Raw genomic sequence first — 6,000 nt, forward strand, 5'->3', positions numbered from 1 at the left:
TGACATGTCTCATCACCCTGAGTCCATAGTTCACCTTGCTGTTCACTCTGGGTGGTGGGCAGAACATGGGTTTGGACAAGTGCATAATGACATGTGTCCATCATTGTAGAGTCACACAGAGCGTGTTCACTACCCTGAAATCCCCTGTGTTCTGCCTGTGTTCATCCCTTTCTCCTCTCTAACCCCTGACGACCACGATGTCTTGACCATCTCCATAGTTTTGCCTTTTCCAGAACATCATCTTGTTGGAGTCCTATGGTTGGTCACCTTTTCAGATTGGCTGCTTTTCACTTAGTGACATGCACTTAAGTTTCCTCCATGTCTTGTCCTGGTTTGGTAGCTCATCTCTGTTTAGTGATGACTCATAGTCCACTGTGTTGCATGTGCCAGAGCTTGGTTATCCATTCGTCTGCGGAGGAACATTGCAGTTGCTTCCCAGTTGTGGCAATTATGAACCGAGCTGCCGTAAACAGGTTTTTGTGTGACTGTAAGTTCCAGTTCATTTAGGAGAACACCAGGGAGCACGACTGTTGAGTTGCCTGGTGAGAGTTTTATGTTTAGTTTTACGAGAAACCGCCAAACCGTCTTCCAAGGTGGCTGTGCCATTTTGCATTCCTACCAGCAACGAATGAGGGTTCCTTTTGGCTCCACATCCTTGCCAGTCATTTGGTGATTTGGATTTTAGCCGTTCCAACAGGTGCATAAGGATACCTCCTTGTTGTTTTCATCTGCAACTCCCTAGTGACTGTCTCAAACCGTTATGAAATACAACATTGATATGATATACCCACACAACATACATGTAAAGTAGAACAGTTACAAAGCCAACACCCACGTAATTCCCAGGTCAAGATCTATACATTACCAGAAACCCAGCAGCCTGTTTATTCTCCTCTCTTTCCCTTAGAAATAATCACCATGTTCCCTTCGAAGGTACTTAGATACTCAATTACTAGTGTGTCCTTATGGTTTTGTAGTAGTTTTGACTTTGAACGTAAAATACACTCACGTCTATTCTTTAGTGTTTGGATATTGTTGCCCAATGCTCCAAGGCTAGTCCGTGCTGTGTGTGGTGCAGGGCACTCATTTTCACTGCAGTATGATATTTCATGGAACGAACATACCGCTATTTATTTATTCACACGGCTGTGATGGACATCGGGGTGATTCCATCTCAGCAACCTTATGCCTGCTCCTTCAGCTGGATTCACCTGTGTCGACCCCACATGGAGCAAAAAGGATGCTGTGAATTTGTTCCAACAATCTTGACTTCACTCTGAGAGGTAGAGTGATGCGCAGAGCAGGTGAAATTCTAAACTCTGTCCTGCCCCGTCTAGGAGGAAGTGCACTTAAATTTCTCTCGATGCCAACAGAGTGCCTTTTCATTACAACATCCATATGCCAAAACTAACTGCAGAGATGCTCTCGGCCCGGGCTGTAGTTACCCGTTTCTTAGCCATACTTTGAAATCTCCTGTGCGGGTGTGCAGCTGTGGTCTTGACATTCAGGAAAATGGTGGCCTGATGGATGGATGACCATTGCTCTTCTCACCGGGATGCTTTCTTGTTTGTTTCTGCGATGACCATCATTCCTTTGGGCGTCATGGCTGTATTGAGTCAGAACCTCCAAGAATGCACTGTGATTTGAAATGCTGAACTTTGGTGGAAGGGGTAGAGGCTGGAGGGTGGAGAAAAGCAGGGTCAGGAGGGACCTTGGGCAGCATCAGGAAGGCAGGGGCTGGGAGTCCAGGCTCTGGACTTGAGCTGACCTGGGATTGAGCCCCCCGACCCTGGGAGACTGTGGGCAACCTCTCTAGCTCTGGCTTCTTTTTGGATGACCGAAGGCAAGATCATTCAGTGCTTTCTCCCCTGCAATCCTGCTCCCAAGTGTCAACACCACTCCCTGAGAATAGAAACAGGGACTGTTATATGAGGGTCAGAATGCAGGCGGCCCCTTCCCTTCTGTTCCAGCCTTTGTGGTCTATCTCCTTTCCCTCTCTCCAGTTTGCATTTTTCTGTATTGTAGTGGAAGATATTTCGTGAGCCTTCAGATCTCACAAATACACTTCGATTATATGGCTCGCCATTAGCTCCTTTTATCTTGGGAACACTTCACATGCCAAGTCTGGTCAACACGGAGCAGCCAGGGGCTCATGGAGAGCCTACATCTTCCAGAGTGTGCTTTGAGAGCCCTCCCTAGGGGTGTGGTGCATTGTCTGGGAACTGTCCACCCTGCTCCCGCCCCACAGTGCAGAATACAGCGCCCACGCCCAGGCACTTCCATGTGCTTACATACACCATCTCTAGCTCTCTAGGCCACCTGAGAGGGGAAGGTTCAAGACTGGCCCCATTTTGCAGGTCAGAGATGTGAAGTTTCTTGCCTGCGGTCACTCAGCTCCCAGGGGACTGACCCAGGCAAGTCTGACTCTGCACATTGGTTCAGAAAATCAAGAGGGTCTTCTCAAATGTGCTCCCAACTCCCTAGAGTTGGGCCACCCTGGGGTCATCCTTGGTCCTGCCTCTTACTCCTTGGGTTAGGTCAGGCTCTCAGAAGCAGACCCAGTGATGAGAATTCACGTGCATGTGATTGAACCTGGGGAGGAGGGCTCAGGTGGAATCCAGCCTCTGCAGGCCAGTGGAGGAGTTTCCTGGGGGCTGTTGCAAGAAAGGACCACAGATGGGGTGCAGAAATTCATTCCCTCACTGTCCTGGGGGCCTCTGAGGTCTGTTGGGAAAGATCTCCTCCCTGCCTCTCTCCCAGCTTCGGATGGGCTGGCTACCCTGGGGGCTCCCTGGCTTGTTTGTGCACATGTCTCTCCAGTCTCAGACACTGTCTTTTTTTTTTTTTTTTAAAGATTTTATTTATTTATTTGACAGAGAGAGACACAGCGAGAGAGGGAACACAAGCAGGGGGAGTGAGTGAGGGAGAAGCAGGCTTCTTGCGGAGCAGGGAGCCTGATGCGGGGCTTGATCCCAGGACCCTGGGATCATGACCTGAGCCAAAGGCAGACGCTCAATGATTGAGCCACCCAGGTGCTCCTGAGAGACTGTCTTCACATGGCCTTTTCTCCATGTCTGTGTCCCCTCTTCTTATAAGGACACTTTTTATTGGGTTTAAGGCCCAAACAGACAACCCAGGATGATCTCATCTTGAGAGCCTTAACTTAATTATACCTGCAAAGACCTTTTTCCAAATCGGGTCACATTCCCAGTTTCTGGGTGGATATATTTTTTGGGGGGTCACCATTCAACCAGCACAGCAAGGAAACTGGGCTTTCGCACTCCCACACTCGTCAGCGATCATCTAAGGTCACTGCAGGAAGATGTAACTCCCAGGCACTACCAGCTTTCTGCTGGTGTATATACAGATCCGGTGCTTTCGGTCCGCTGAACAAAGCCTAAGCCACAGCCACTAGAAGTCAAGCTCACGGAAGCCAGGGTCGATGCACAAAGATGATACAAGGGATGCGCGAGACTGGGCTCTCTACTGCCGAATAAAACGAATTGTAAAACCTAGTGTTTCGGGTAGCCATTTCATTCTGCTCATCAATGTGTGGGGCAGGAATTTAGGAAGGATTCATCTGGACTGTTTGACCCGTGAGGTGGGAGCTGGAGGAAGTGAGGGGTGGGCCCCAATTCTGGGCGGGTTCTTCACTCTTGCATCTGGGACATCCATGCTCCCAGTCTCTGTTTCTCTCTCTCTCCACATGGCTGGGCATCCTCCAAGGCCTCCCCATGTGCCATGGGCTTCTCTTAGCATGGGGGTGGGAGTGGGGGGTCCTCAGGGGAGCCGAGTGACTTGCATACGTTTGGCTTCTCCCAGAGTGAGTGTTCCAGGTGGCAGTTGCAAGGTCCCTTCCGTCCTGTTCTAGGGAGTGTCAGAACAGCACTTGTGCTGCATTCTATGGGTCCAGAAGTCCTGAGGCCGGTGCAGGTTCAAAGAGAATTAGAGCTCACCTCCTGCCAGTGGGTGGAGTCCTTGCCATAGGATCCAGCTGGAGAACTGACTGCACCATGCAGATCACCTGTCTACGGTGCTGGGCAATCTCTCTGAGCCTCAGCTGGAAAATAGGGAGAATTATATGTTATCCCACAGGGATCGTCGTAAATGCAATAAGCAGGCCAGAACTCAACCCCATGCAACCATTAACTACCATCATTATTTCTTGATACTTCTGCCCAAATGATGTTTGGGGTCCCTTATTACTTGCCTTAGACACAGATTGTAACTGTCCTGTGGGTTGTGACCTCAGGGAGCTCTCACCTTCAATAATCCTCCATGCAAGACTCTAGACTCTGGAGGAAGGAGGACGGGCCAGTCCTCGGAGACCAGCCCCTCAGACCTGACTGAGCCACGGGGCAGAGGGCGCCATCTGTGCATTTCCTGGAGGGAACAGAGCTGAGTATATTTGGTGACATTTATCGGAAGACACACACGCTGCTTTGTTGCACTCAGAATTGAGGCCAATATGACTAGTGTCCTTAGGAAAAGGGGAAATTTGGACAAAGAGGCATGCATACAGAAAGAATGCCAAATGAAGGACGGTATAGATTGGGATGATGCAGCAGAAACCAAGGGATGCCAGAGGTTGCCAGCAAACCACCATAAGCCAGGAGCGAGGCATGAACAGATCCGTCACAGCCTCCGAAGGAACCAATCCTGCCGACACCTTGATTTCGGACTCTCAGCCTCCAGAACTGTAGGAGAATAAATCTCTGTTGCTTCCGCCACTCAATTTGTGGTACTTTGTTATAGCGGCCCTAGTAAACTAACACAGTGTCTGACGCATAGTAGGTACTCAATAGATGGGGGCTTTTGTATTATTTGCTTGAGTATCCCATAGAGATGGTAGGTGGGGGAAGAACAATGTTGGGACTTTGTGGTGGTTTTAAAATATGTCCATAAACTCTTTGATGTTCCTCCCTTCAAGAGGTGGGCCCTAGTTTCCCTCCTTCCCACGTTGCGTGTAGATTAGTGACTTACTTCTAACAAATAGAAAGTGGCAGATGTGTGACTTCCAAGACTGGGGCATGAAGGCATTGCAGGCTCCCTGTTGCTCTGCCTGGGGTCACTTGCTCCAGGGAAGCCGGCTGCCAAGTTGTTCGGATTCTCAGCCTTAGAGGGGTCACGTGGCAGGAACTGAGCCCTCCCAGCAGCAATCGGAAACTTGCCAGCCATGTGACTGAGCCACCTTGGAAGCAGAATCTCCCTCCAGCCCCAGTCCAGCCGTCAGATGACCACAGCCCCAGCTGCCATCCTGACTGCAACCTCGAGAGAGATCCAGACCTAAAACCACCCGAGCCTCCCTCACATTCCCAACTCACAGGAGATAACAAATGTTTATTGTATTAACTACCTCATGCCATTAACTTTGGGGGTGGTTTGTGATGTAGCAATAGCTCGTGCAGGAGACGAGTGGCAGATGACAAAGAAGGAGGCCAGGGGGCAAATGCTGGGCACATAGTAGGTGCTGAAGAAGTGCCTGTGACTGAATGAATGATGAATGCCTCTGGTCATTGGCCTGGACCATGACCCCTCCTCTCAATTCCAAACGTCATTGTCACAGTTCAGGCTACCTTCTTGCTCACCTGTATTCCTGCAGTAACTGCCCGCCTGGCATTTCTGACCCGAGACTCAATCACTCCAAAGTCCAGTGCCTCTTCTACTCTTTCCCATGACTGCTTGACCCTACACAGCTCTGCATCTGTTTGGACAGCCTGGTTAGAAGCCCCTGGAACCAGCAATGGCTGATTTATGCTAAAAGATGTGTGTGGGTAAATCTCACAGCAAATGGAAGGAAAAGCTGGAGAAGCCAGGCCTTGAAAGAGGCAGGGGCCAGAGAGGCTCAGGAAATTTAGGACAAAAACAAAAGGACCTTTTGCAAGGCATTATCTTAGAAATAAGTCAATTGGATGCCCCCAATCATTTTCCTTCATTAGGTTCTGTGTTCCTGAGGTAAAATCTAGAAAGAGGAGCATCTGAAGAGTCTATCTTGCTGCA

Source organism: Callorhinus ursinus, unplaced genomic scaffold (genome assembly GCF_003265705.2).
Source record: "Callorhinus ursinus isolate GAN/ISIS: 27379988/994484 unplaced genomic scaffold, GSC_fseal_2.0 scaffold13, whole genome shotgun sequence".
In the NCBI taxonomy this organism is placed as follows: Eukaryota; Metazoa; Chordata; class Mammalia; order Carnivora; family Otariidae; genus Callorhinus; species Callorhinus ursinus.